General features: G+C 37.0%; 1 protein-coding gene and 1 pseudogene across 8 annotated transcripts in view; one reads left to right on the top strand and one right to left on the bottom strand.

Moving 5' to 3' along the window:
* The window catches only part of KIAA0825 (KIAA0825 ortholog), a 467,160-nt gene that overhangs the window by 419,622 nt on the left and 19,845 nt on the right, over positions 1-27,693 (top strand). The gene's annotated exons all lie outside the window — the stretch shown is intronic.
* On the bottom strand, positions 17,717-18,588 carry LOC143665771 (protein C3orf33-like; annotated as a pseudogene).

A 27,693-nucleotide genomic window follows, 5' to 3' on the forward strand; every position in this document is an offset into this window, starting at 1 on the left:
TCCCTGGGGATGGGCCTAAGAACTGGAATTTTAACAGGACCCCCAGTGTGATTTTGATATATAGTGAAGCTTGGAAATGACTTTTTCTTACATGAATAAACCCCAGTCAATTTTCTAATACAAATTCTTGCTTCTTTCCACCAAATGTCTAAGGCATCTCCCACTCAGAAAACGCTATGCTCTACTTGTCCACAAATACTTCCACATTTCCCTGCTTTTGTTTCTGCTGTGCCCTTCATCTGGAATGCCCACTCCCAGCCCCATCTTTTCCATTCAAACTCAGATTGATTTGAAGTTGCTATTCAAATCAAAAGCTGACTCCTCCATGAAGCCTTCTTTATTACTCCAGCTAGATGTAAATACTCTGGCTTCTGCTAGTCTTGCCTTTCATTTGTATCTTTCATGGCATCGCCATCTTTTGAGTCCTGTTGCCATTTACCTGTGCACATGCTTTATCTCCTAGTTACTAGATTGTTCACTCCTTGAGGCTAATGTCTTGTATGTCATTTATACCTCATGGCACCTAATTCGTTGCCTTGTACTATATGTACAGTAACTGTTTGTATAATTGAACTGTTGAATAATAGATGTTAGTTAATTCAAACCCAGGTTTTGTATTTTTAAGTCATTCACAGAAGTAACTTCTCCCTTGCTGTGTGTTCAGAATTCTAATTAGAATCTCAGAGTGGGTCTCTTGGAAAGCGAGAAGACCTGAGGTCTGTTATTTGGTTTATTTTGCTATTTGTTTGTTTTAGTTATCTGCAGTTTGGGGGTGAAATGCTGTTCTGCTTTAATTTTTCCAAATTAGCTTTAATGATATTTTCCCTGAAAGAATATTTGTGAATATTTTAAGTCCTCAGCTGAAACAGGTATATAAAGTATATTAACGATGCTGGAAAAAATAAATTACTTTATAGTATGCAACTACAAACCATTTGTTTTGTAAATATTTCAGATATTCATGGGTTTTAAAAAACCAGGAGCTATGTGGCCTACAATATTGGAAAGCTTTGTACAAAGATTAACCAACAGTCAATGGTTACAATTGTTTGGCTATGTCTAAGGTCAATTAGTCATAAATTTAGACTAATATCCTCAATCACGACATAACATAACACGTGAAAGCCATGGTTTGGATTTTCATTACCTAAGGAAGAAAATTCAGCCTGATTTGTAAGACAAAGAAGCATTTTTACCTTGACCTCTCCCCTGTCCCCCATATCTAGAAGTTCGAGAACCATTAGACAGGGAAATGGGGAATACTATCTTCTGTATCACTCTTGACAATATGTCTCCTCAATCCATGTCGTAATAGTTTTAAAACCCCCTTTTCACCTATGACATTGCCATTTGTTTAAGCACCACAGAAACACAGGGAAAGAAATTTTGAAGGATATCTGGGTGTATTATACTTGTAAGAAAGAAATTTAAGCTAACTCAAGTCCAACCTGTTGTAGTCAGAAGAACAGCTCTTTGTCTGTTTGAATTTTTATTTTTATTTTTATTTATTTATTTTTTTTCCTTTTGTTGCTGGGTTAGATGATGGCGCTCCCACGACCCTGTTTGAATTTTTAGTTGCAGACACTCCCAGTGAGAGGAGCAGGAGTTGAGGAAGGTTCCTCTGTCTCTAATTCAGAGCCAAAGATAATTAGGGCAGACTGGAGCCAGGCAGAGTTGATCGGAACATTTTCTGAAGGTTTAGAAACTATTCTTTAAAATAAAATTAAAAAGTGGTGTGTAAGCCTCCCTCTTTTTGACATCTCAGGTTGTTTTAGGTCTGATGTTAAAAGTGCTTACTGGGGACCACACATTTCATAAATGTTTCTATTGCTGTTTAGTAGTTATCTCAGTGGATTTTGCTTCAACTCAGTTGATAATTAAAATAGAACAGAGTATGATATTGCATTTTTTATTTGTATTAGAGTTCTTGGCCATGGGCACCTAGGGAACCCCTAGATACAACTAAAGCCTAATTAGAAGAAAAGAACATTGCTGACTCAATTTCTGAATTAGAAAGTAAAATAAACAGAGAAATCTCTAATATAACAACTTATAGTGTATTATAGCTCATATATAACAACATAACATAAAATCACTTCAAAAAAATAATGATAACAAGTAATAAATGATACTGTCTTTGAAATATGCCCTCCACTACTCCAACCAAAAAAGAACAGCAATGTGGTATTAAAAGAATCGATTTTATCCTCCACCAATTCCTCCAATCCACAGGTATAGAATCCCTAAAACTGTTTACAGAACGATCACGTCACTCTGAGATGGAAGGAATGAAAGGTTAGTCTGCAAAGGATTGATGAACAGTGATGAGACTTTACAGAGAAGCCTGAGGGAATGTGACAGACAAGCACTGAGAAAGAGAGAGAAATAAGGATCAGCCAGCCTGTGGTGTGAGTTCCAGAAAACCTTTGATGTTTGAGAAATATCTGGGCACTGGGCTAAAGTTTCATAGCATTAACCTCGTGGTATTCCTGATTCAAGAATTGGAAGAACTCTTGAAGAAGAAAATAAGAATAGCAATGCAGGAAGCCTTCCTCAAAGAAGTCACAAAACACAAATTAGCAAACAAACAAAATAACCATCTGTCTTCTGGAAGATATCCTGCATGCCCTACTCAAGGATTGCTGCTCAACAGAAAGAAAGCAACCACAATCTAAGTAGAAAACCTGAAAGTAACGGGAGCATAATCAAAAGGCTGATGGAGAATATACATCTGAAGGGGAATGATGCAGAGAAACACAGAAAGTATGACAAAAAAAAAAAATCCAATGTCTCAAAGACATTAGAAACAAGATTTCTAGAAAACAGGTCATCAAAAAAAAAAAAAGAGTACAAAGTGGTACAATGAAATGATAGAAGATGAAAATCAAGCCTTGAAAATTCAAGAGAAATGAAAGAGAAACCAGACAACTTCTGTCTGTTCGTATGGCAGAACAGATATTGAAGATCCAATAATCACAAAACCAGTGTTTCTGAAGAAAATAGCAGAAAATGGAAGAAAAATGTTCTGATATAGAAGAAAACTTTCCTGAAGAAAAAAACATTTTGATCTATTTATTGCAAGGGTCCTTCATATCCAAGAAAACAATGCAAAATAACCAACCACAAAACCTATAATCATACAACTTCTGATCTTTAAGGATAAAGTTATATGGGCATCCTAGCTGAGAAAGTAAGTCATATATTTAAGGGGAAAATCAGGTGTGTCTTATACTTCTTCAAAGCAAGACTTAATTCCCGAAGTCAGTGGGTCTGCGTCTATCAAGTTCCAAGGGCAAAGAAGTAAGATCCAAGAATTTCATTCACAGGTGCACTATCTTTCAAATATATATATTCTTTCAAATATAAAGACAACATTCTCAAACATGTGAGAATTTAAGGATTATGACACCCATGATAATTATTAGCAAGATATGAATCAAGATAAAATGTAATGGAAAAACACCTAAGATTAAACAACCATGAAAATCATGGTTATGAAACAACATGTAAATGTTGTAAATTTTGAGAGTGTAGAAATACACACACACACACACACACACACACATCAGCTACTGAAGGAGAAAGAGGCAAGTGGTGTATGTGCTAACACATCTTTCACAATAGACTTTCAAGAGATGCTGTTTTAAGTGCTGATTTCGGCCATTTATAGCTGTTTCATGGGGTTTTTTTTTTCTTAAATTTAAAGAAAGGTTTAAGGATTTCTAACAAATCATAGTGAAGTAAGTTTCTCTAAAGTCCTACAATTTCCACTTCAATTTTTTCTTTGCTTTATTATTTGTTGTTAAAACTAGCATTTGTGGAATTTCCCCATTTAAAAAAAATTCAGTCTCAACTTTGTGTAGGCATGGATAGCTGGAAAGACGTTCACCAAATGCTGAATCTTATTTCTAACTGGAGGGATACTGAATGATTATTAACTGCCCTCTGTAGACTAGATATATATGAATAGCTTTAAATACCCAGAAAAACTGGGGTGTCATCCTGATTTCATTTCTCTCTAAAGAAAAAATAAAAAGTAAAACTCATTCAGTCAGCATATGTAGGATGCTCACAGTAGCAGAATTTTAATCTTTGGAGGAATTACAAAGGAAGCTAAAGACATTTTTCCATGAAGCACTTAAAGTTTAATTTGTTGGTCGTCTCATTTTTTTACTTTGTTTGAATATAATCCTAACTTTGTGTAACTGAAAAAAGATTTGCAAAGAATCAAAGTGTGAAATTTTTACATAGCTCTCTTATTCTTCAATCACAAATAATCCACAGCTCTCATCCAAGCAAGTGGTAATTTTATATTTTGGAATTATTCAAGGTATAAAACAGTATCTTTGGGAGATGCTTTAATGTAGACTTGAACTCTGAAAAGAAAAATGTAGATCTAAACTCTTTTATTCTTTCTTATATTCTTCAGGTATTCTTATAGTTGGTAAGATATTCAAGTTGCTATTTTGGGTTAAAGAAAATCCTTGTCTGAGTTGGCAATGATAAAACAAGTACAACTTTATTATTTTGTATAATCCACATTGTTCCAATAAAAAAAAGTGAACAATTTGACTTATACACTGTGGCCTATATTTAGTAAAATTATGTGTTGCTGCTGTAAAGATCCTTTTAAACTCAATCATAAAGATCCTTTTAAACTCAGTCAAGCTGTTCACAGATTGGCAAATTATCTAAATGTTTTCTTTAATCTCAACCAGTTTGATTGATCTTTTTTTTTTATCTGAATGTCCTGTCATGTTTTTTTTGGAATTCTGATTGCGTAGTTATAATGAAGTTAGCTTTACTCTTATTATCACTTTCATGATAGGAGCTGAAATTTTTAAAAATTTGATATTTCATGTTTCTCGACGCTCCCAACTTGACATATTATTTCTTGAAGTTTGTCTAAAAAAGATAGGATGATGGAAGGAATCAGCAGTTATCTAGGTTAGTTAGCATAAACCTTTCCCATAAAACACATGGGAAAGAATTGAGAGCTGTATTTAATATGGGGGTAATTTATAATATCTTTGCAAATCATGTTATCAAGTGTTTCTTAGGTGGACAGTCTTCCATTTGACTGCGGCTACTTACTCTGCAATCCAATTTACTTCTTTTTCTGTTTTTAGAGTAAATTTTAAAATCTGATCACGTGTATGCCATCAGTTTTCAAAATTGGAAATGTTTTTCAGAAATCATGAATTTTTAGTTCTTAACATTAATCATTATAAAACCACAAAGATGATCATTCATAGTGAGTACTATTAACATTGTAAATGGCTAAGAACAAATCGCTCAAAGTAGTTCCTTTTGCAACTTTTAGTTTTGGATATTATTTCGTCCTCCAAGATAAAATGACAGAGTGAGCATATTACATAAAAACCAAGATCATCACTCTTTCACTGCCTATCATCCTGTTTATGCTTAACCAAGCATTTATTTATTAGTTCTTAATGGTTAGGGCTACAAGGTTACTACACCTGAGAGAAAAATCTGTAAGACAGGCTTTCTAATTAATCACTGGGAGGGTTCAGGAAGGTCTAGCTATTTCTGTAAACTAAAGCATTTATGCACTCTGCTGCTAGTGTTGATCACAAAAACGGCAGGTAATGCTTTATTTCTCTAAATTTCTGCAGTTTCTTTAGGAATTATGCGCCCTTCCCATAGTCTCTCTGTGTATGTAAAAAGCTAGGCCCTTCACTCGCCAGAAGAGAGATGTAAAGAAAACAGAACAGTGACACTAGGTTCTTAGCACTGATAGTAAACGCCACCCATGATGCTCTCTCTGGATTGAAGGCCACCATCTCAGAGCAAAAGGCTCCAAGAGGGAGGAATTAGTAGCAACAGACCTTGCGGCAGAAATTGCATATCTACCACCATCTGTGGCTAATCAAGTCAGTTGGGGCACTGTTGCACATTGTTTAATATTACTGCGCTTGTAAGCAAAACCTGAAATGCCATTTGCAGCGGTGCTTCAGGTAAAATCATAACTTGTTGATGGTGCCAAGGCTCCACTGGCCTAGGTCCCTGGGTGCAGTATGGATTCGTAAAGTGGTAGCAACTCCAGTCATATGTACAAGTTTGTTCAGGAACTTACACTTTTGTCCTCAGTCTCTGACGTCCTGCTTTTGTATGTTTCCTAGTGCAGAAGCCTCGGCAGCCAAAAGGCTGAAAGCATTGCTAATCTTAATAGCTTGTTCCTCGTGCCTCCGGCCAGGTCTCTGACATTGACAGAGGTCACCAACTAAGCCACTCTGCATGATTTATCTCTTCAACACAGTAAAGCTTATTTCTTAAGCCCAGTACATATAAACAGTACACTCAGATGCATCTTTCCTCCACCTGTGCTCATGTCCTTCAAATGTCGCATAGAAACCAGGATATCTGATCCTCCACACGCTATCCTTGTGATTTTTTCCCCTTTTTCCTCTTCCCTGCACTCCTCACTTCCACAATCTTTACATTCATGTTTTAGTTACAGGAGTTGGAACAAGCAGTGGTTTCTAGGGGTTATGCTGCAGTGCAGATTTTAACACACTCCCAGCAAGGCTGAGTCAAGGCCGTGGTCCCTGGGAGCCTGCTGAATTTTATTGAAGTAGGCGTCTTCCCAGACAGCTGCGGTCCCCTGTCCTCTGACCAGCCAAGGATTCTGTGGGTCACCCTCAGAAGCTGAAGCACTGGCTCTCTCCATTTTAACCAAAATGGTTCCACTTTTTATGTTTTCCATATCATGCTTCCACAAAATGCTTTTGTGCAGATTTTTCTATAGTTTAAAAAGCAATCTAAAAAGTCAAAGAAATGAATCACTTTTTGGTTCTGACATATATGTCCAAATTCTGTATTTCTAGAGAAGTAGCTCTGAGGAGTGATGGAAGTATGTTCTGTAAGCAGGGAATATAGTAGGAGAAAAACAGATCAAGGAGAAGAGGAGTTTATATAAAATGGAGCAGAAAGACAAAGAATAAGCAATAATCATTGGTATGGGATTTTCTTTGTGGGTTAGCTTGTTTGTTTTAATTTATTTTCACAAAAATAAGGGTCAAAAGTAGAAGGAGAGATGTGACTTCATCCAATTTGCAGATCAGTGGTCATGAGTTCTAGTGCTGGATCTGTCTTATTTGAACTGTTGCCTTCCCACCTTACGTACCCTCCCCTCCCCACCCAAATAGTTCTTATTTCCTTTTGCCCAGTCCCATAAGCATGAGAATGTGGTAATGGCATCAGAAGTTTGAGTGGTAGAAAATTAAACAGAAATAAAGAGGGATGGATCAGAAATCAGAAGAGAGATAACTATAAGCAAAAAGAAAGAAAGAAAACGATACTGATTTTAGTATTTTGATATTGTATTTTTTATGGTTGCCAATTTAGTTGAACTCCCCCAGCGGAATATTCTGAAATGAGGATTGAATGCACATAGTTATATGGGAAGAGTGGGTACCTTAGCAGGAGAGTAAAGAGGTGATGCAGGAAAAAAATAGGTAGCTAATAAGGTGTATGCTATAAAGCCAGCTACCCCATGGCCAAATGAAGCGTAATGCCAGGGGAGCGTCTACAAAAGAAGATAAAATACACACCTTAGAATCGTCCTGGCATGAAGCAAGGAAACTGGGGTATTTATATCCCCATAGCATCAGCCTTAGCTAAGGGCTGCCCCCAGGGGGACACTAATTCCCAAGCACACTAACAGAGTGGGTTCTGGCAACCTGAAAGCAACCCTCCTACAAAGATGCAGGTGCCGGCCATTAGCACCTTAGGTCAGGCTGCAGGGAACAGAAATCATAAGGGGCTCTAAGGGGCCACCAGCACAGTCCCAACAGCATCTGCCTCCAGAGTTGTTTTAATTTATCCATCAAAAGATCATTAAGTAATAATGCAGCCATATCCTGCTGAAGAGAAGGCTTGAAGAAGAGAGCTATAAATTCTTGACTATGACTGGAAGCAAAATTTATCTGTGGTTCTATAGATAATACTTAGACTTTTAAATATTTTATATAACTTTGTGTTATACATGACTATAGCACATATGTGCCTTTATTGTGATTCTCAAATATTTCAAATCGGATAAAATTAATTTTTAAAAATTTGTGTTGCTACTTTGTGGTCTATGTTGATAAATATGAAATTACCAATTCAAAGGCTATGTTAGAATTTATTGGATTTTTAATAGGAATCATTGATGCTACATTTACAGATTCATTTGTTTATACCTTTGTTACCTTGTTTGAAATAGAGGTTAAGGTAATAGTTATACGTATGCTCCAGATTATAACCCAGATTCCTTTCATAGAGGAAAGAAATCAAATTCAGGAATTTGAAAAATTGGTTTAAAGGATTTGGGCTCAGTTGGAATTGAAAAGATTGACGTCATGGTTATAGATTTGAACTTTACATCTGCTATTTTGTCCCATGTCCTAAAGATGTCACCTCCTTTCTGTGAATCTCAGCATCTTCATCTCTAATCTGTAGGAGATAATGAGACACCACAGAATACTCATGCAGATTTAGTGAAAGAGTATATGGAAAGTACCCCTGTACCTAGCAAACATAATATCCTCAGCTAATGTTAGTTTAGGTCCCAGATAAATATATGGCAAAGATAGAAGAAGAAAATTGATTATTTGCTATATTTTGTGGTATAGACATTATATGTGAAAGCAGTGAAACTAAAGAAGTAGCTGAGAGCAGAAGTAAAGATCTTGTGGGTCCAGAAACATAAGGAGAATTTAGAGTGAGAGATAGAAAAAATAAAATCTTGATAAGTGAAGACAAGAGCAGAAACAGAGGCATGAGTGAGTAACAGCAAATCAGCAGAAGGAGGAGGAGGCGAGATGGATCAACTCCAGGTGTCCTCTGGCAGAGATGGGAGAGGATGGCAGCGTGTTGTTTTGGAGACAGACAGTTCTCTCCATTTTGGATGTCTAGAATTTGAGGCAACAATACTGCTGAGTAAGAATGTGACTTGCATATCTGGAGATGGGGTCAGGATTTCTGAAGGGACTATAGATTTGGGGGCCATGAGCATCCTGGTGGATGGTTAAAACCAGTGAGCTCTCAATGAGAGGAGGAAATAAGACCAAGGACTCAGTTTGGGAGGATATGACCGACAATGATAGGGTGGAAAGCAGAAGAGACTCAATCAGAAGTAAATACCCCAAAAGAGGTGGGGAGGACAGAATAATCAGACAAAAGCTAGGATAGCACTGTGGAGGCCAATGAAAGAATGGCTTTCAACAAGCGGGAGGGAGTTGGAAGCCCAGGCAGGGCAGAGAGATGAGATATAAGCAGCCGCTTATTCCCTTAGAAACCAGAATCTCCAAAGCGAGCTCTGAAAGGAGCACCTTCATCCGGGGAGGGGGATTGACCAGCTTTTCTGTCTCTGTGCCTCTGGGTTCTCCTTCCCCTTGAGTTCGCTTGTGCATATCATCACCATTTTGTTTCTCATTATCTCCTGTCTCACTATTACCCTTCTCCATCCAAATAACACACTTTTTAGTGTTTTGACCCCAGTACAGCACTGCAGCCTTTTCTTCCCCCTTAGCACAATTGGGACAGACTAGATCATTTAAACGCAACTCTACAAAGTGCTGAGACTCAGAAGAAAACAACTGTTGTAGGTACAGAGCATGGACTCCAAAACCAGATGGCCTTCTTCAGAATCTGGCCTCTCATTTACTAGCTTTGCAACCTTTGCATGTTACTCAACCTCTCTGTGCCTGTTTTTTCTTCTGGAAAATGAACACTAGTACATACCTCATAGAGTTGTCGTGAGAACCAAGTGGATTTAGCACACATAAAGCTCTTGGAAGAGTATTTGGCACATTTTAAGCATTCTATAAGTATTTGCTATTAAATAAACAGAGTACAAAGGGTTGAAAGAATTGTATAACGTAATGGTTGAGTGTGTAGATGCTGGGAGCTAGACTGCCTGGGTTCAAGTCCCAGCCCTGTCACTTACTAGCGGTACGACCTTGGATAAATTACTAATTTCTCTGAGCCTCAATTTCTTCAGCTATTAAACTACTCCATAATTGTGAAGATTGAAAGAACCAAGTACTTAATAAGTACCTAACATTTCCTAGTCACCATCATGTCATTAGCTGTTGGCTTATCAGTGCGGGATGCTGATCCTGGGGGACCTTGGGTGCCATCCTGCTTTACAGCTGACACAGGGGTAAGAGAGGTCTCCCCAGGGTCCCGGCAGGCCTCCTTGGGAGACACAGCTTCTTTCGTGTCCTCTTCACAGTCATGAGAAGGACTAATGGACCGTCTTTCTCTCATCTACTTCCAGTTGCCCATATTTCCTCTTTGAGACCTACCCTTTCTGTGATAATTGTGCCTCCTGTCCTCACCCTTCTGGTGAGCTCTGCACCCCATCTGGGGGTGAGGAGGCTCTTTCTCTCAAAGTAGAACCATTTCAATATAATAAACTGAATTTAGGCTTCATATAACAGCAATTAATAACATAAAAATTAAAATAACAGAGCAATGGGGAAAGGGGAGGGAGAAGAGAACTTTGTTATTGGAATTTAAGCTTCGTAGCTCTATAAGGTCCCTTCTCTAAAAGTAGAGAAATGCAGAAAAGCCAACTCCGCATCTAAAAAATCTGGAACAAGGTTTTTATGTTAAGGAGATCAGAGACTTTTAAAGTCATGGGCAATGCACCAAGGGGAAGGCAATCTTGCCGTAGCTATGTTCTGGGCTCAGCTCCATCTGCCCAGAACCACCATTTCTTTCCCTGATATCTGTGGGCTCAATGGCAGGCAGCTGCAGCCTCATTGAACTGGTCACCAACAAACATTCTGCCACCAGCACAGATCTGAAGGTTGTCCAGAAAAAGTTCTTGTTAACTGGACAAAGAACTGCCCTTATTTCCCAATCATTTGGATGTCTCAGCTTCCAGATACCATACAGCAAGTATCCGTATGAAAAGATACTTTAAATAGTCATTTTCTCAAAATAACAATCTATAAAACATAAATAGTACATTTCTTTTTACCATAAAATCGAATGAGATTATCAGAAATAGAGGCTATAAATCAAGCATGATATATCTGAACTTTTTATGTACCATAATAACTAATCACTTGGCTATCGGGGCACTGGGGAAATTACAATAAATTATATTTTGTCGGGTATGCACCACATGAATGAAGCTGAGAATATTACAGAAGTGACCTTCACCTTGTATGATGTCATAGAAAAAATGATGTTGCCCTAATAACTTCATAGGGTTAATTAGTTTCAGAGAACACACAAGAGGCAGTGATGTCACAGAGCTTTTTTATTTTCTTTCCCGTGGGAAGTTGGGCTAATAAAAATGAAAAACATTTCAAGTAGCTAAATAAGAAGAGAGTTAGAAGGAAACACTTTAGTGCTGTCCCCTTAGAAGGTCTATTTCCTTTTCTCTGCAAGCTGCAAATCTTATTCTTTTCTAGTGCATCTTTTTTCCCCCGATCGACTTGGGAAATCTTTGAAATGGCCATTGTTTCCAAAACCTGCTCTGTACGATGAATATTTTAAATTTGCTGATGAACACGAATCCGTTTAATCAGATAGGGAACTCTGCAGATAGGGAGACATTTATCTGGATAAAATGTGCAGCTTTGTTTGGTCTCGCCACTTGGATCCCCAGTGGGGTGGGAGGTAAAGTTTCCACGGTCATGCTGATTTGGGATGAATAGGTTTGCTGGTGTCAAAGACAGGCTGCTGCTCTCCACTGGCATCTGGGGTACAGAAGGCTAATTCTTCTGAATAGAGCCATTGATGATTACATTTTGGGGAAACTTAATCATAGAGCACTTAGGCTTTAATGCTTACAAAAACTTTCAATTAATTGGATCTTTTATACAACTTTTTTTGTGTTTGATTTAAAGTACCATGTAGGTTACTTATAGAAACTTAATTTAAATATAGATTTAATTAGAATTGTTTTATAATTTTAATGAGTCTTAAAAGTCTTTTGATGAACAGCCTGTGTAATTATGGTATTTTAAAAGATTGGATAATGCATACTTTTATAATTTACCTTTCAGGAAACTGTATTTTTATGGAGGCTATTTTTTTACATGATGAATTGCCTCATTTTGTGTTCAGTTTTTGTGCGGATGGGTGCTTAGCCCTGCCCTTAATCACCCTAATGTTTTCTCTCTAAAATGAAATTAAATCTTCATGGACTCAAAAGTATCAGGCAGTAGCCTGATACTAGTTAAGTTTAATCACATAAGTAGTTTCATTTTTTTATTGTAAAGAAGACTGAGTCACTGTTAAAAATTGTGGCTGGAGATTCAGTTTCCCTAAATCACTAGATACACACAAGGTACTGAAGACAAGCTGTTTTTCTATAGGCGAAAAAAAATGACTCTAGGCAAATGATTTGAAATTTTTCCCAAAAAAAGAAATGCAATATTGAATTGTCGATATTCTAAAACACTGTCAAAAGTTGTTTTGTAGTTACAATCGACCACTTAAAATAAATGCTAAAAAATTTAAAATTACAAAAGAAAGGAAAACATTAAACACCTCCAATTCCATTCACACTGCCTCTTAGTTAACTCATTCAGTTAACTAGAATGAGGTGTTTTTCTGCTGATTTTTTAAGCATTAAATAAGCAATATTAGGATTCATGGTTTTATTTTCCATTTTCAAATGTACTGATATTATTCTTATTATGTTCTATCCCTCGCTTTCCAGTTTACATGTGCCTGAAAATCAATGGATGTAATTTACCATATCAGTAGAGTAGAGAAAAACCATATTAGTCATTGCAATAGATGTAGAAAAGCCATTAGACAAAATCCAACAACATCTTTTCATGAGAAAAACTCAACAAACTAGAAATAAAAGGGAATTTATTCAACTTGATTAAGGGTACCTCAAAAAACCTACAGCTAACCTCATACAGTTGGCAGAACCTGAGGTGATAAAAGGCTCAATGCTTTCTAACTAAGATCAGGAACAAGGCAAGAATGTCTTCTGTCAGCACTTTTATTTAACATTTTGCTGGAATTCCTAGCCATTACAATAAGATAAGCAAAAGAAATAGAAGATATGCAAGTTGAAAGTAAAGGGAGAAGTAAAGCTGTCCTTGTTTACAAATAATTTGATTGTGTAAATAGAAAACCCTAAGGAATCCACAAAATAGCTATTAAATCTAATAAATAACATTAGCAAGATTGCAGGAAAAGAGGTTAATTTTTTAAAAATGGTATTTCTTCGTCTAGCAATAAGCAAACAAATAGACCATGCAATTTTTTCACAACTTCCATTTAAAACAGCATCAAAAATATTCTTCAGGAATAAATTTAACTAAAGATGTGCAGGACCTGAACACTGAAAACCACAAGATATTGCAAAAAAAAGGAAAAGAAGACCTAGAGAGATAGCTACACATTTTAAAAGGATTGGAAGTTTCAATATTTTTAAGATTACAGCCCTTACCAAATTGATTTATAAATTTTATGCAATATGAATCTAAATAACGAACTGGCTTCTTTGAAGAAATTGACAAGGTGATTTTAAAATTTATATTGAAAATCAAAGAACCTAGAACAGATAACAAATTTTTGAAAAAGAACAAAACTGGATAAGGTACATTCCCTGATTTGAAGACTTACTGCAAAGCTCAAGTAATCAAGACAGTGTAAATTGGTATAAAAACAGTCATATAAAAAAAGGGAACATAATAGTCCAGAAATAGACACACATTTATACAGTCAAATTAGTTTTGGCAAAGATGCCAAGATAATTCACTGGGGAAATATAGTTTTTCAACAAGTGGTGCTGGAACAACTGGATGCCTGTGTGGGGAAAAAAAATGAACCTCGATCCTTACCTCACACCTTCCACAAAGATTAACACATCTGAAAAAAGACTAAATATTTATGACACAGAGTGTATTAGTTTCTCTAGTGTACAAGAGAAACAGAATCAACAGGAGAGATCTGTAAATATGAGATTCTTAAAGGTGTCTCATGCAACTGTGAGAATGGATGAGTCCAAAACCTGTAGGGCAGATTGTGAAGCTGGCAGCTCAGATGAAGGGTCTAGATGACCAGCATAATAAAGGTTTACTGGCTGAAGAAGCACTGAAAAAAGTGTCTCTTCTTCCTTAAAAGCCTCCAACTGATTGGATTATCTCATTGTGGGAGACATGCCGAATTTGATTGCAGATGTAATCAGCCACAGATGCAATCAATTGACTGATGATTTACTACACCAGCCTTCTGGTTCATCAGCCAGTCACTAAATATCCTTGCAGAAAGGCCAAGCCAGTGCTCGCCTGACCAGGCAACTGAGCATCATCACTTGGCCAAGTTGACACAAGAACATAACTACCACACTGGGTTAGGCAAAGATTTCTTAAACAGACAAAAAAGCACAAACTATTTAAAAAAAAAAAAAAGCAATAATAAATTGGACTCTCACCAAAATCAAAACCTTTCATTCTTCAAAAGGCATAGTTAAGGGTGGGCAATGGTGGCTCAGTGGCAGAGTTCTCGCCTGCCATGCCAGAGACCCAGGTTCGGCTCCTGGCGCTTGCCCATGTTAAAAAAAAAAAAAAAAAAAAAAAAAAAAGGCATAGTTTAAAAAACAAAAAGGAAAGTCAGACTGGAAGAAAGTTTTCACAGAAGATATCTGAAAAAGGCTTGTATATCCAATACTTAAAGTACTCTTACAACTCAATAAGATGAGAACTCCATAGTTAAAATGGGGAAGAGTTAAACACTTCACCAAAGAACACATATAAATAGCCAATAAGCACAGTTAAAGATATTCAATTTCACTGGTCAACAGAGAAATGTAAATTAAAACCATAATGAGATACCACTACATACCTACTTAACGGTCTAAAATTAAAAGAACTGACAATAATAAACATTGATGAGGATGTGGAATAATTGGAACTTCCATACACCACTTTGTAGGAATGCAAAATGGTAGAGTTACTTTGGAAAACAGTCTGTCAATACCTCAAGCAATTCCACTCTTAGGTATTTTATTCCTGTGAAGTAAAAGTACATATCTATGCAAAGATCTGAATACAAACAAATGTTCACAGCAACATTATTCATAAGAGCTGAAAACTGGAAGTAACTCAAATGTCTGTGAATGGGTGGGTGGATAAACTAATTGGTGTATATCCCTACTATGGACTTCTATTCAGCAATAAAAAGGAAATATTAACAATTAAAAAACATGGATGAGTCTTAAAGACATATGCTAAGTGAAAGAATCAAAAACAAAAGACTATGTGCTATATATATGATTCCATTAATACGAAATTCTGGAAAAGGCAAAACTTTAATAACAGAAAGCAGCTCAGGGGGTGTCTGGAACCTGGGCTGGGGGACACCATTAAGGCAAAGGGCCACAAGAAAATTTTTTTAGGTGAGAGAACTAACTGTCTTATATCTTGATTGTGAGAGTAATTACACATTTATATACAATTACCCAAACCCATTAAAATTAACTTTTCTAAATATAAATAACATTTCAATAAAAAGCATTTCTAAAAAAAAATTATATGTAGAGCATCCCAATAATTTGAATAGTAGAATTTCATAAAGTCTCTTATCTGTAATAGATCATTTCATCTCTAAAAATTTGTACTTCCAGTTTTTCCTCAATCACAGGATCACAAATAATGTTTAGTCAAAACACCTGCAAATATAAACCTATAAATCTTCTAGCTGTTTAGATCTTTTCTTTCTATCAAGTAGGCCAAAGGAAGCCCAAAACTGGTTGAAAGTTTGGAAGTGATTCAGTGCCCTTTATTAAAAAAAAAAACACTGCTCTTTTAAGAACTTATTCATTGGATCCTGGGTTTTGTTACCAGAATATTTAATCACATAAAGGTTATCGCATGATTTTTTTTGTGTTTTTTTTTTAACTGTAATAAGTATGCTAAAAATCCTGAACATGAAGATGATGGTGACTGTTGGCAGCATGCAGTTAAATGATATTATAAATCAAGCTACACCAGAAAGGGCAATGTGATTTTGATGTTTTTGTAATTATCAGAGTACCTAAGAAGTATGTTCTTAATTGTCTGTCTTTCTATGTACTTCTATAAAATGCCTTTTGCCCACCTCCACCTTTACCCCTCATCCACCTTAGAGACAAATTTAATCAACTCGAGATAAAACTGATAATTGCTAATAGAAAATCAAATGTTTTGCAAACAGAAATAGCAAATGAGAGTTAATGTGTTAACCCAAATGGCAGTTCTCCAATATGGTTATGCTGATACCCAGCTTATTTCTTCCATTTGGATTCCAGTGACTTTTTCTTAAACTATCTTTTATCTTCAACACTTTGATTTATCTCCAACACTCTATTTTCTGAACTAATATTAAATTATTATACAGAAAACTGAGCTATCTCCAGGACTGAGAAGCTAAGCAGAGTTGAACTATTGAAAATAATCTTCTAAAGTGAATGACTGTGACCTAGGAAATGCTATCTAAATAGCTATCAAGTTATAGAATTGTTTTATGTTTTGTTTCCTTTTTATTTATATTGAAGTTTTTCAGTAATTACTTATTTTCATTAAAAAAAAATCTTCCTAGCTCTTCTATGCTGAGCAAAGTAAAATCACATACTGAAGCAGGTATTTGCTTCTTAAATATCCAAATATATAAGTAGGATTAATTAAGGAATGATATGATTTCTGTTTTCACATATTTGAAGGCTTTTACCTATAATGGGAGGTGGTCTTGTTTTGAGCTGTTCGGACAATTTCATGTGACCTCTTCATCAAACAGAGAGGGCCAATACTTGTGAATTCAATTAAATGCCCCAAAGTCTCTTCCACTCTTTCTCCTGCATGCTTTGGAATCACATGCTCCAATTAACTGTACTTTCAGATTCAACCTAAGTTAATTCAGGATAACTGTTTAGCCTTTTTGTTTCAACACTTGGTGAAAAATCATTAGAGAATATTTTCTGTGAATTGTCTTATTTTCCTAGGGTACACTATGTTTTCTTGGATGATTGAGAATGTTATGGTGACATAGGAGTCACCATCATTTTTGAACATTAATCATCACTAACAAAATTATCAGTGTAGAATATGAGGGAGTTTAGGGTTTGGAATTTGCATTTTAAAAAATAACTCCCTGCTCTCAGTTCTCATTGTTTGTCATCTTTTTGCCCTTCCCACCATCTCTTTACACCATCTGTAATTCCATCACCCATTAGGTCCATAGATTAAAAAAACTAAGATGCAGTAAAATTAATTAATTTATCCATGAATGATAGAACTGATGCTTATGTCTTCTAATTCCAAATCCTATGCCCTTTTCTTTTTTATTTTTTTGAAATATAAAGAGTGCCTTTATTATAAAAATGCAAAGTTGATATAACTGAAAATATAAACAATAAAAAATAACATAGCTGCCCAAAATAACTAAAAAACATAATGGCCAACAGTTATATTCTCTATTCAAACATTAGAACTACATATGTAAGTCCTTCAACTTGGTAATTTTTATAGTATTTCATTTTTTTCCTAGCATAGATCTTAACAATAAACATAGTATGTTTAAATTAACACTCATGCTACAGTTATAATAATCATCGTTCAAATATTTTAATATTATTAGAATATAACTTTGATCATCTGAGGAAATTTCCATTTTGGCTCAATGAAAAACATCCATATATTTAAATACTTGATTTTTTTCAGAATATGTCATCAACAGTCCTCAGAATACTTTACCCTTTACTAAGAAAGTGTAAGTGACTCTTAAATTCTCTGATCTTCAGTATTGAAGTCTAGTTATTGATGTTGTCTCTCCATGTTCTGAAAGCCCTTCTAAATTTGTCATAAAAACTTTCTTTATTCAAGTTGAAATTTGATCCAGTTTTTGTTGCATAACTGTCTTTTTTCAATAAGTCTTTCCAGGCACCTTTGAATTTTTTGCAAGTAACTTTTTTTTTTTTTCAGGTTCTTCCTTTCATATTTCTTCTCCTTTTCTTAAGACTGTTAATTTGACTGTAGGTGAATTGTCCAATTGATTTCAGGGTCATAATTCAGCCCTTTAACCAGATCAGTTTTGCCAAGGCCTCTTCTCAAAATTTCTTCATGCTCAAATGTTTACCCTTAGTCACAAAAAAGTAGCAAAAGAGCCCTGATTTCTCCTTTCCAAGAAACTGGAGCCACAGTAGTTGGGAAGGCTTTAACTCATTTTCTACCCACACCTTCCCAGTTTCAGTGACTTCTGCTCGGCCAGCTTAACCAGCAAAACCAGCAAAACACCAAGGCCTCATTTCTCTAGGAAGATATAATAGGTAAATAGGGACACGTTCAATTTCTAAGCTTTTCTCAGTTATTCGGTGTAATCCTCCACTAGCTTAACAATCCCTTTTATAAACTCTAACGTAACACCTGAAGAACTTGTGAATTTTGATGTCATTCGAACACTTCTTACAAATAACTGTTTTCCAACTACGGCCATCCCAGTGCTGCTATTCCCAACCTGTTGTCCATTCCAGCAGGCATCACCACTGCCCACCCAGGGAGAGCCCCCGTGGTTCCTCTCTTTGTCTCACACCTCAATCCCTGCCACTCCTGGTGTCCTGGCCATCATCCTCTCTCTGCTGGACGACTGGCCGCCGGAGAGCCCCTCCTTCCTTCCTTCCTACAGCTCTAGGACATAAAATGTTGTATCCACTCAGCAGCCAGAATGAGCTTTAAAACAATCAAATGCTTCTCCCCTGCTCAAACCCCAGTGCCTCTCACCTCACTTAAACGACACCCCTCCCCAAGTCCTCTCCCCCAGGGCCTAAGGGACCTGCCCTCCCCCGCTGCGCTGAAGGACGCGCTGGAGCCCCCCAGTGGCCCAGCTTCTTGCTCTCTGCGGGGTACCCAGCGCCCAGCAGACTCCTTGCGGAGTTGGGCGACCCCCGCAACGCCGCCCTCCCTGGGCTGCAACCCTTGGCCTCTCTCGGCGCCGCCGTGCGCCCGGCACCTGCCCGGCCGCGGGATTGCGGGTCTGGGACCCCCCGCGACGTCCGCGCCACCACCTTGGGCGCCCTGCGGTCCCGGGCCGGCCTTATGCCCGGCCTCCCAGCCTAGGCCCTGTTCTATGCCAATACCTCCAGCAGATGGTTTTGAATCCCCACTTTTTGAGGATCGTAATAAACTGGTCCTAGGAATTTATTTGTATGGCTTCTGGCCTGTCAGTGCTTGTCCGGACCACGCGCTCCACACGCTGTGACGTGGCAGCCTCGGAGGCGCACCGGGAGCTTGGTGAGTGTTGGTCTGATTGCTAAAACAGGACAACAATATGGGTGAAGAAAACGGAAATAAAGTCTGGGTCTTGGTATTTGATTCTATAGCTCGGATTAGAACCTAAGGTGGTGTCTAAAGGCAAGTGGAATCAATAGAAATGTTTAATATGTAAATTAAATATATGTAAATTCAGAGAAGCACCTAAATCTGTGCATATCTCTGCCAAATGAAGCTAACTGGTAGAAATGAGAGGCAAATATGTCTGAATCCTACTGTCTAAAGTTGAAAGGGAAAACTGTTCACGATTAGGATACTCACACAATAGGTCATTATGGTTGTGTACAACTGAAGGTCTTTCAACTCACCATATTCTAAGAGCAGTGACTTTTTAATGAGGCAACTCAGTTTTCTTTTTTGGGGGTGGGGACGGGCAGGGGTGCGTGGTCTGGGAACCAAACCCGGGCCTTCGTGCAGGGGGATGTTAGGGCGGGGGAACGGGGACGGGCACTGCAACTGGAGCTGCGGAGGCTGTGTCGCCCCTCCCAACATGACTTCCGGAACCTCCCCTTCTGGGTGTCACCTGACCTCCATCCTTAAAAACTGCGGGGGCTCAAGCCCACCTGCGGACTCACCTCCCTGATCTTGGGTTCCCTGAGCTTTGCCCAAGAGCGCAGAAATAAACCCGCCCACTTCAAATTTCCTGGTCTACCTTCCTTTTTTCTCACCCTTTCGCCTCCTAAACCTTTCAGGGGGCAGCGTTCTACCACCGAACCACCCGTGTACCCGAAGCAACTCTGCTTTCAACTCCGGCTTGGCCACTTGTAGATTGGATGGCCTATTGCAAATTATATGAACTGAGTCCTAGTTTTCTTATCTATAAAAATGGGGATAATAATATATACTCTGAATAATTTGTTTTACTAACAAATTATGCTGAATATGGAAGGAATAACATAGTACTTGATACATAATAGTTCCTTCCTTCCTTGCTTCCTCCTTGCTTCTTTCTCTCCCTCCCCTCCTGTCCCTTCCTTCTCTGTATACTTCACGTTTTTTTCTTCCTTCATTCTTAAAGTTTCCTTTTGAAAATACATTATCCAAGAAGTGTCATTATGAACATATGGCTTTCCATATAATCATGCAGGTACAGGGGCTTATAAGGAGGCATCCATAACTTTCCAAAGGAGCCAACTCTGAACCTGGGTCAAAAAGCGTGCATGCACCCATGTATACACACACACATGCACACACGCAACTTGCCCTGCTGTGCTTAGGTACACAAGAGCACTAGAGGTAAGGGTGGGGTGGGAGGTGAGCTACGGGGCAGGCTGTAACTATTGAGAATCTGTTCTTCACCTTCCTAGTGATACCACTGTACTACCTCCCTATAATTTTTTTATTCATTCCCCCAAATATTTGCTAAGTAGTGTTCCCAGGTATTTTGCTAGGTTCTAAAATTATTGCAATAATAAATTCAGTTCTGCACTTAAAAATATTCACAGTACAGCAGGGGACACAGAAGTTTAAAAAATAATTGCAAATAATTTATCAAGATAGGTAATATTAGAAGGAAGTGATCACGTACTTCTGAACTGAATACTCACAAAGGAAAATGCAGTGTAACTTGCCTGGGGGGAGGTAAAAGAAGAGGCTGGAGACAGAGAGGGAGATGGAGAAAACTTAGCAGAAGAAAGAATATTTTTACCTCAAAAGATCATTAATTCATAGTGAATAATCACTATTCCCTGGCATATACAAAGAAGGGTGAATATGAACCATCAGACTTTATAGGGAGAGCTGAAGGTGTTAACTGAAGGATAGGATGTAAAGCGGAAACTGAGGCTGGATATGTGAGCAGGAATCAAATCATAAAGTGATTTGTTTTTGTTGGTAAGGAGTTTAAACATTATTCTGTAAATAGTGGTGAGTCACTAATGAAGAACCGTTAAAGAAATCAAACTAGGCTGTAGGCTGCAGAAATCAAAGTTCTCTGTAGGTGGTATTCAAAAAGCAGAAGCATGAGAGAAGTCAAGTTAAGCTTCACTAACTCAGAAGCATAATTTGCCCTACAATAAGCACCCTCTGAATCAAATGAAAACCTTTAAAATCTCTTAGGATTTTTCCAACCTCAACCATGGTTAAACTATGAAGTATTAAATCAATACATCAAAATTTCAGTAAGTGTTTTACTCCGTTCTGTGGATTGAGCTTTTGCGGTAATTCGACCTATTCTCTTTACCTTGACGTGGTTTAATTCTCTCCTAGGTATGTATCCTCCTGGCTGGATGTGCCATGGCATTTCTCACAGCAGTAATATAGTAGGTTAATAAAGCAGTTATTTAAGTGGCTCTAATTTCATTGGCATTCCTATTAGCTAAAGGAAAGTGGTTCAATCATGTTTGCATTTGTTAAGCCAATATTATGGTTTAAATTATGGCCTTTGGATGAATTTGAAAGTTGAAGCCTGATAATCCTTAAAGCAATATTTACAGAGTACTCTTTGTCTTTGTAAGGAATGAAGGGAATGGAAACAAGAGTGCATTAAATCAGAGGGGCTTTTAAATATTCATTTTGCAATCAGCTTCACTGGTTTCCAGGCCACTATCTTCATAATTCTTGCTGGGGAGAAATATCAGATCTTTAATTGTCCTGTGAAATATATAATATTGCTTTATATTCTCTTTTCTGATTCTGGGGTACAAGAATTTGAGAAATAAGACTCATAATGCTAGTTTTCTTCATCAGAAATATCTTGGCAATATTGGTAACTTGAAAACACAAGTGTTTTGGATGGATGGCTTCTGATTTAAAACGGCCTCTAACTTGTATCCCTTAATATATTTCTCTCAACCACTCAATAAAATAATTATGACACTACAATTGATAGAACTTCACAACTCCCAAAATAATATACCAGAAAACCTGTTGTTAATGGCTTACCACTAAGCAGGAGGTGGTGGAATTGGTCTGGATAGAGTTTATCTACTCTGAAGATAAACAAGCGAAAGAATCCAGACGGGGCTTGTAAAAACATGCTGCAGCTTAGGGAAAGTAAAAATCCCCTAAAATATATACTGCTGAAGTATGCTTCAAATGGGGAGCAAACAAAAATGTTAGGACACAGTGTGTTAACATGGCCTCTCTGAATGAACCATACAAAGCCTTAAGTGACAAATGTTGCAGCAAAAAAGAGAAATGATGAGTGCAGCAACAGGAGGATAAAGTGATCATGGATATGGATAAGATTTAAAAAACAAAAAACACAAGGATCCAAATTGACACTGAAAAACTCAAACTAACAATGGTTAGACCCAATTAATTTCCAGAAAGAGATAAGTAAATTTGAGGTTTCCAGGCAGGAAAAAATTAAAGCAGGTTACTTAAAACAGAACAAAATTAGACTTCTTTGCAGTGTTAAATGCCAAAAGATGATGACAAAACATCTATAGCATTTTTTTACACATCTTTTTTCTTTGAGATAATTTTCGACTTACGGAAGAGTGGCAAAATATTATTTAGAGTTCCCATATACCCTTCCTACAGCTTCCCCTTACACTGAAATTTCATACACCCATAGAAAATTTATCGGAACTTAGGACATGGGTGCATAGGTGGTTCAGTGGTAGAATACTCTAGAATGCTCGCATTTCACGTCGGACACCTGGGTTCGATTCCTGGACCGTGCAAAACAAAACAAAAACAAAAGTAGGATAATAATATTAACTAAATTACAGAATTTATTCAGATTACACCAGTTTTGTTGTTGTTGTTTGTTTTGTGTTGTTTTTCTAATGTCTTTTATTTTATTCCAGGATTTCACATTTAGTCGTCATGTCCCCTTAGTTGCCTCCACTCTGATCGTTCCCTTGTCTTTCCTTTCTTTTCATGACCTTGACACTTTTGAAGAATACTGGTCAGTTATTTTGTAGAATGTGCCTCGGTTCAGGTTTGCCTGATTTTTCTCATTATTAGATTGTGGTGACGTTCTCTTCGAAGCGTATCATATTAGGGACTACATAATGTCACTATGTCTTATTACTGATTGTGTTACTCTTGTTCACTTGGTTAAGCTGGTTTTTATTAGGGTCCTCCACTATAAAGTTACTATTTTTCCTTTATAATTACCAAATAATTGGGGGAAGATACTTTGAGTTTGTGCCTATATCCTATTTTTGCTTAAATTTTCACCCACTAATTTTAACATCCATTGTGTGGCATTTAATACTGTGTTGCTTTAATGATGATTTTTTTTCCCTCATTCCTTCATATTTATTAATGGGAATTCTTATTTAAGGAAAAGTTGTCACATCTCCCCCATTTATTCAGTTATTTATTTATATTTGTGTGGATTCATGGATATTTGTTTTATCATTTGGTTATAATCCAAATTGCTATCATTATTTATTTTGCTGCTCAAGTTATTCCAACTTGAGCCGTTGGGAGCTCTCTCAGGGTGATTGTTAGGCCTCTTAGCTATGCTTCATCCTTTTATTTATTTATTTTTTCTTTTCTGTTCTTCTCTTTATTTTGCTTTCCGTATTTTCTCTTTCTTTCTTCTTATTTTCTGGCACTTCAAGATGTTCCATGCTCATATTGTATTTCCCTGCCCCAACCCTAGAATCAGTCATTTATCCAAGCAGTGCTATTTTTTTATTGGAGATTGGTATTTAGAAACCAAGATCTAGGTGCTAGATGTGCTCACTGCAACTAGGTATACCACTTCTAACCCCTCTCAACGAGTAGAGCTAGAAAATACATGTATGAATAACTTGTGCATGCACACACATCAAAATTTATGTCTGTATCTACTTATCTGTTAGGTATAATTACAAAATGAGTTCATATTGATAACTACAATTCTAATCCAACACCACACAGTTGATTCTAGCCTTCTATCTTACTTATTTGTAATGCTTTTCTCTGATAGTGTGAAACCCAACTCCCATTATATAGAATTTATTTATTAATTCAACCCTAGTATACAAATAAAGTAGTTTTCATACTTTATTCATACTCCCATGATAAACAAATTACCAACATTGTTTTCCAAAGTTTTTTAGGTCAGCTCCTTTCTTTCTAATTCCCTTCAGTGTAGTTATGTGGTTGGTTTGTAATGCAATTAGATTCACTTGTCATAGTCTGCATTCCAGCTTTCCCCTGACATCCTAGTTGTTGTTTTTGTTGTTGTTGTTTTAGTTTTCATACAATAAAAATTTTTGTGGTTTTCTATTTGAAAGCTGCTGGAATGCGATGTACCAGAAATGGAATGGCTTTTATAAGGGGAAATTTATTAAATTGTAAGTTACATTTCTAAGGCCATGAAAATGTCCAAATGAAGGCAAGGCTATGAAAATATTCAAATTGAGGCACCAGTAAGAGATCACCTTCAGTCAAAAAAAGGCCAATGAAGTTCAAGGTTTCTTTCTCAGCTGGAAGGGCACATGGTGAAGTCTGCTAGCTTTGTCTCCCAGCTTCTTCATTTATGAAGCTCCCCTCAGGGCATTTTCCTTCTTTATCTCCAAAGGTCTCTGACTGTGTGGGCTCTAAAGCTTTTTCCAATATGGTTCCCTCTTAAAGAGCTCCAGTAAGCAACCCCACCTTGAATGGGTGGAGACACATCTCCATGGTAGCAATCAAAAAGCTTCCACCCAGCAATATTGAATAAGGATTAAAGAACTTGGCTTTTCTGGGGTACACAACAGATTCAAACTAGCACAATGGTATAGTTCTTGGATACCATATATACAATGGTATATGTGTTTTGACAAATACATACAGTCATGTGTCTACCATGACAGTTCCCTACTGAACAATTTATCATCCCCCAAAAAAGAACATGAATTACCCCTTAATAGACAATATCTCCTCCCATTCCCAGCCTCTAATGATCAATGAATGTTTTCATCACTATGGTTTTGCTTTTTTAAGTGTCATATAAATTGAATTTTCTTTTACTTAGGAAAATGTATTTAAAATTCATCCATCTCATTGTGTGAATCAATAATTTGTTCTTTTTTTATGGCTGAGTGGTATTCCTTGTATGGAATGGCTTAAGGACCATGGTTGCTTGCAATTTTTGGATATTGTGAATAAAATTACTGTAAACATCCATTTATAGGTAATTTTAGTTTCCCCAGCTGCTACCATACAATGGGTTAGCTTAAACAATGGGAATATATTGTCTCATGGTTCTGAGGCTAGAAGTATACAACCAAGGCATCAGCAAGGCAGTGATTTTTTCTTAAAGACTGTGTCATTCTGAGACTGGCTGCCAGCAGTCCTTGGTCCTTAGCTTTTCTTTCACAGGGCAATGCACGTGGCAGCCTCTCCTGGCTTTTCTCTCCATCTCACCTTCACTCTGCCCGTAAAGGACTCCAGTAATCCAGATTAAAACCCAACCTGGGGTGCATGGCTGGTTCAGTGGTAGAATGCTCCCCTTCCACGTGGTAGACCTGGGTTCGATTCCCAGACCATGCCCTACCCCCACCCCCCCCAAAATCAACCTGATTCAGTGGGCCGACACCTTAACTGAAGTACCACCTTAAAGAGATCTTATTTACCATGGATCCACACCCATCAAAATGAAGACCAAGACCAAAACCATGTCCAAACTGGGGTACACAGCTCAATCCACCATGCAAAATTTTTGTGTGAACATAAAATTTCATTTTCTTAGGTAAATACCTAGAGTCAGTTTGATAGGTTATATAGTAAATGTATAACTTTCTGAGTAACTGCCAAAGCAGTTTCCAAAGTTGTAAAAGTACCATTTTGTATTCTCACCTGTTTATAGCATTTTAGGGGGTATAGGGGGGTGCCTGGTCCAGAAATCAAACCTGGGTCTCCCTCATGGCAGGAGAGAATTCTACTACTGAGCTACCCTTGCACCCCCTGCCTATAGCATTTTAAGGAGAAAAATTTTAACCTAAGAATTGCATGGCCTCCTAAATGTTAGTTATATTTGATGACAACAGAATTCTCAAAAATTATTCAATAATTCAAAAATTATGGCACCAAATGTCCTGTTTGAAAAAACTTACTTAAAGACATACTCAGGCCAACTGAAGAAGAAATGAATACTTAGAACTCAAAAATAAGCACAAACCATTTCTAACACACAAATATCTTATGAAATAAAAAAGAAATAACTTCTCATGAAAAAGAATATCTAAAAAACCATATCACATAATATTAATAATAAAACCAGAATTCCCATTAAAGCAGAGGGGCAAATGGATTCCCAATCTCCTTTTTATTTAGCATTATTCTAGAATTTTTAGCCAGTAAAATAAGTCATGAACCAGAAATAATGGACTACTTGCAGGGAGTAAATGGATATAAAACTTAGTAATTGCAGAGGATGTTTGTCAGAAACCAAAAAATGGCAAGTATAATCCCCTTAAAGAGAAATCAATGTCTGTAAAATATAGCACAAATACTGAAACTATCAATATCTGAGTAAGAATCAGAAGACTTAGCAGAAAAAAAAATCCTCTGAATAATAGCAATAGTCAGTAACAATGGGAGAAAACAGACAATAGCCATAGTCTTTCATCATGAAAGGGCTAGAAATAGCTCTAACTATAAAATATGCAGAGTCTGTATAGAGAAAACTAAAGGACTTGAACTATAAAAGACTGAAAGATCATCAGAAGTTTCAAGGCTTTTGCAATGTTGTCATTATTTCATTCATTCAATCTGATTACTTGTCCAAAGTATGTCTTACCGTGGATGTGTGATTCTCATATTCACGGTGTTATCCCCCGGTTCCTACAATATTGCCTGATTCCTAGTAAGTCCTCAAACAAATGTTTATTTCTCTGTACCACTATTTTGCTGAGTTATCTGTTCTGTAAATTGTGTGGCTTATTACAGAAAATAATAAGCTTAGGAGCTTCGGAAAGGGGTCTAGACTAGTCAGTGACTATTGCCCAGGAAATGGTAATACACGTCCAAGTCACCACAGGCAGCCCCAGGTTCAGGCTTGAAGCATCGGCACCTCTGTCCCACATTACATTACGCCTTCACTTTTTCACTCCGCTGTACAGGGCTCCACAACACAGTACCAGGAATTTCAAAGTTTAGATTTTAGTGGGGGGTAAAAGTGGCTTCTCTTTATAAAAAGATTGGTTTTACTTCAGTTTTCAGAACCCATAGTTAATGCTGCATTAGTGGCAAATGAACAGAAATGGACTACAAATTCTAGTTATAAAAGAAAATCCCAGAAAATAAACACACAGCAGCTTAAAGTGAACTATCTGACAATGTAGAATCTGAGCTTTTATCTGGAATATGTTCTGCTTCCATGTAATACAGAATTTAAGGTTTGTGATGATTCACCATATTTCATTACTTGATATCTTTGTTCCATTTAATAATTGGTTAACATTTTTCTTCCAAATATTTGATTGGTAATATATTCCTAGATTTTCAAAATAGTGGAAAGATAGCATGATAT

The sequence above is a fragment of the Tamandua tetradactyla genome, chromosome 21, assembly GCF_023851605.1.
Source record: "Tamandua tetradactyla isolate mTamTet1 chromosome 21, mTamTet1.pri, whole genome shotgun sequence".
In the NCBI taxonomy this organism is placed as follows: domain Eukaryota; kingdom Metazoa; phylum Chordata; class Mammalia; order Pilosa; family Myrmecophagidae; genus Tamandua; species Tamandua tetradactyla.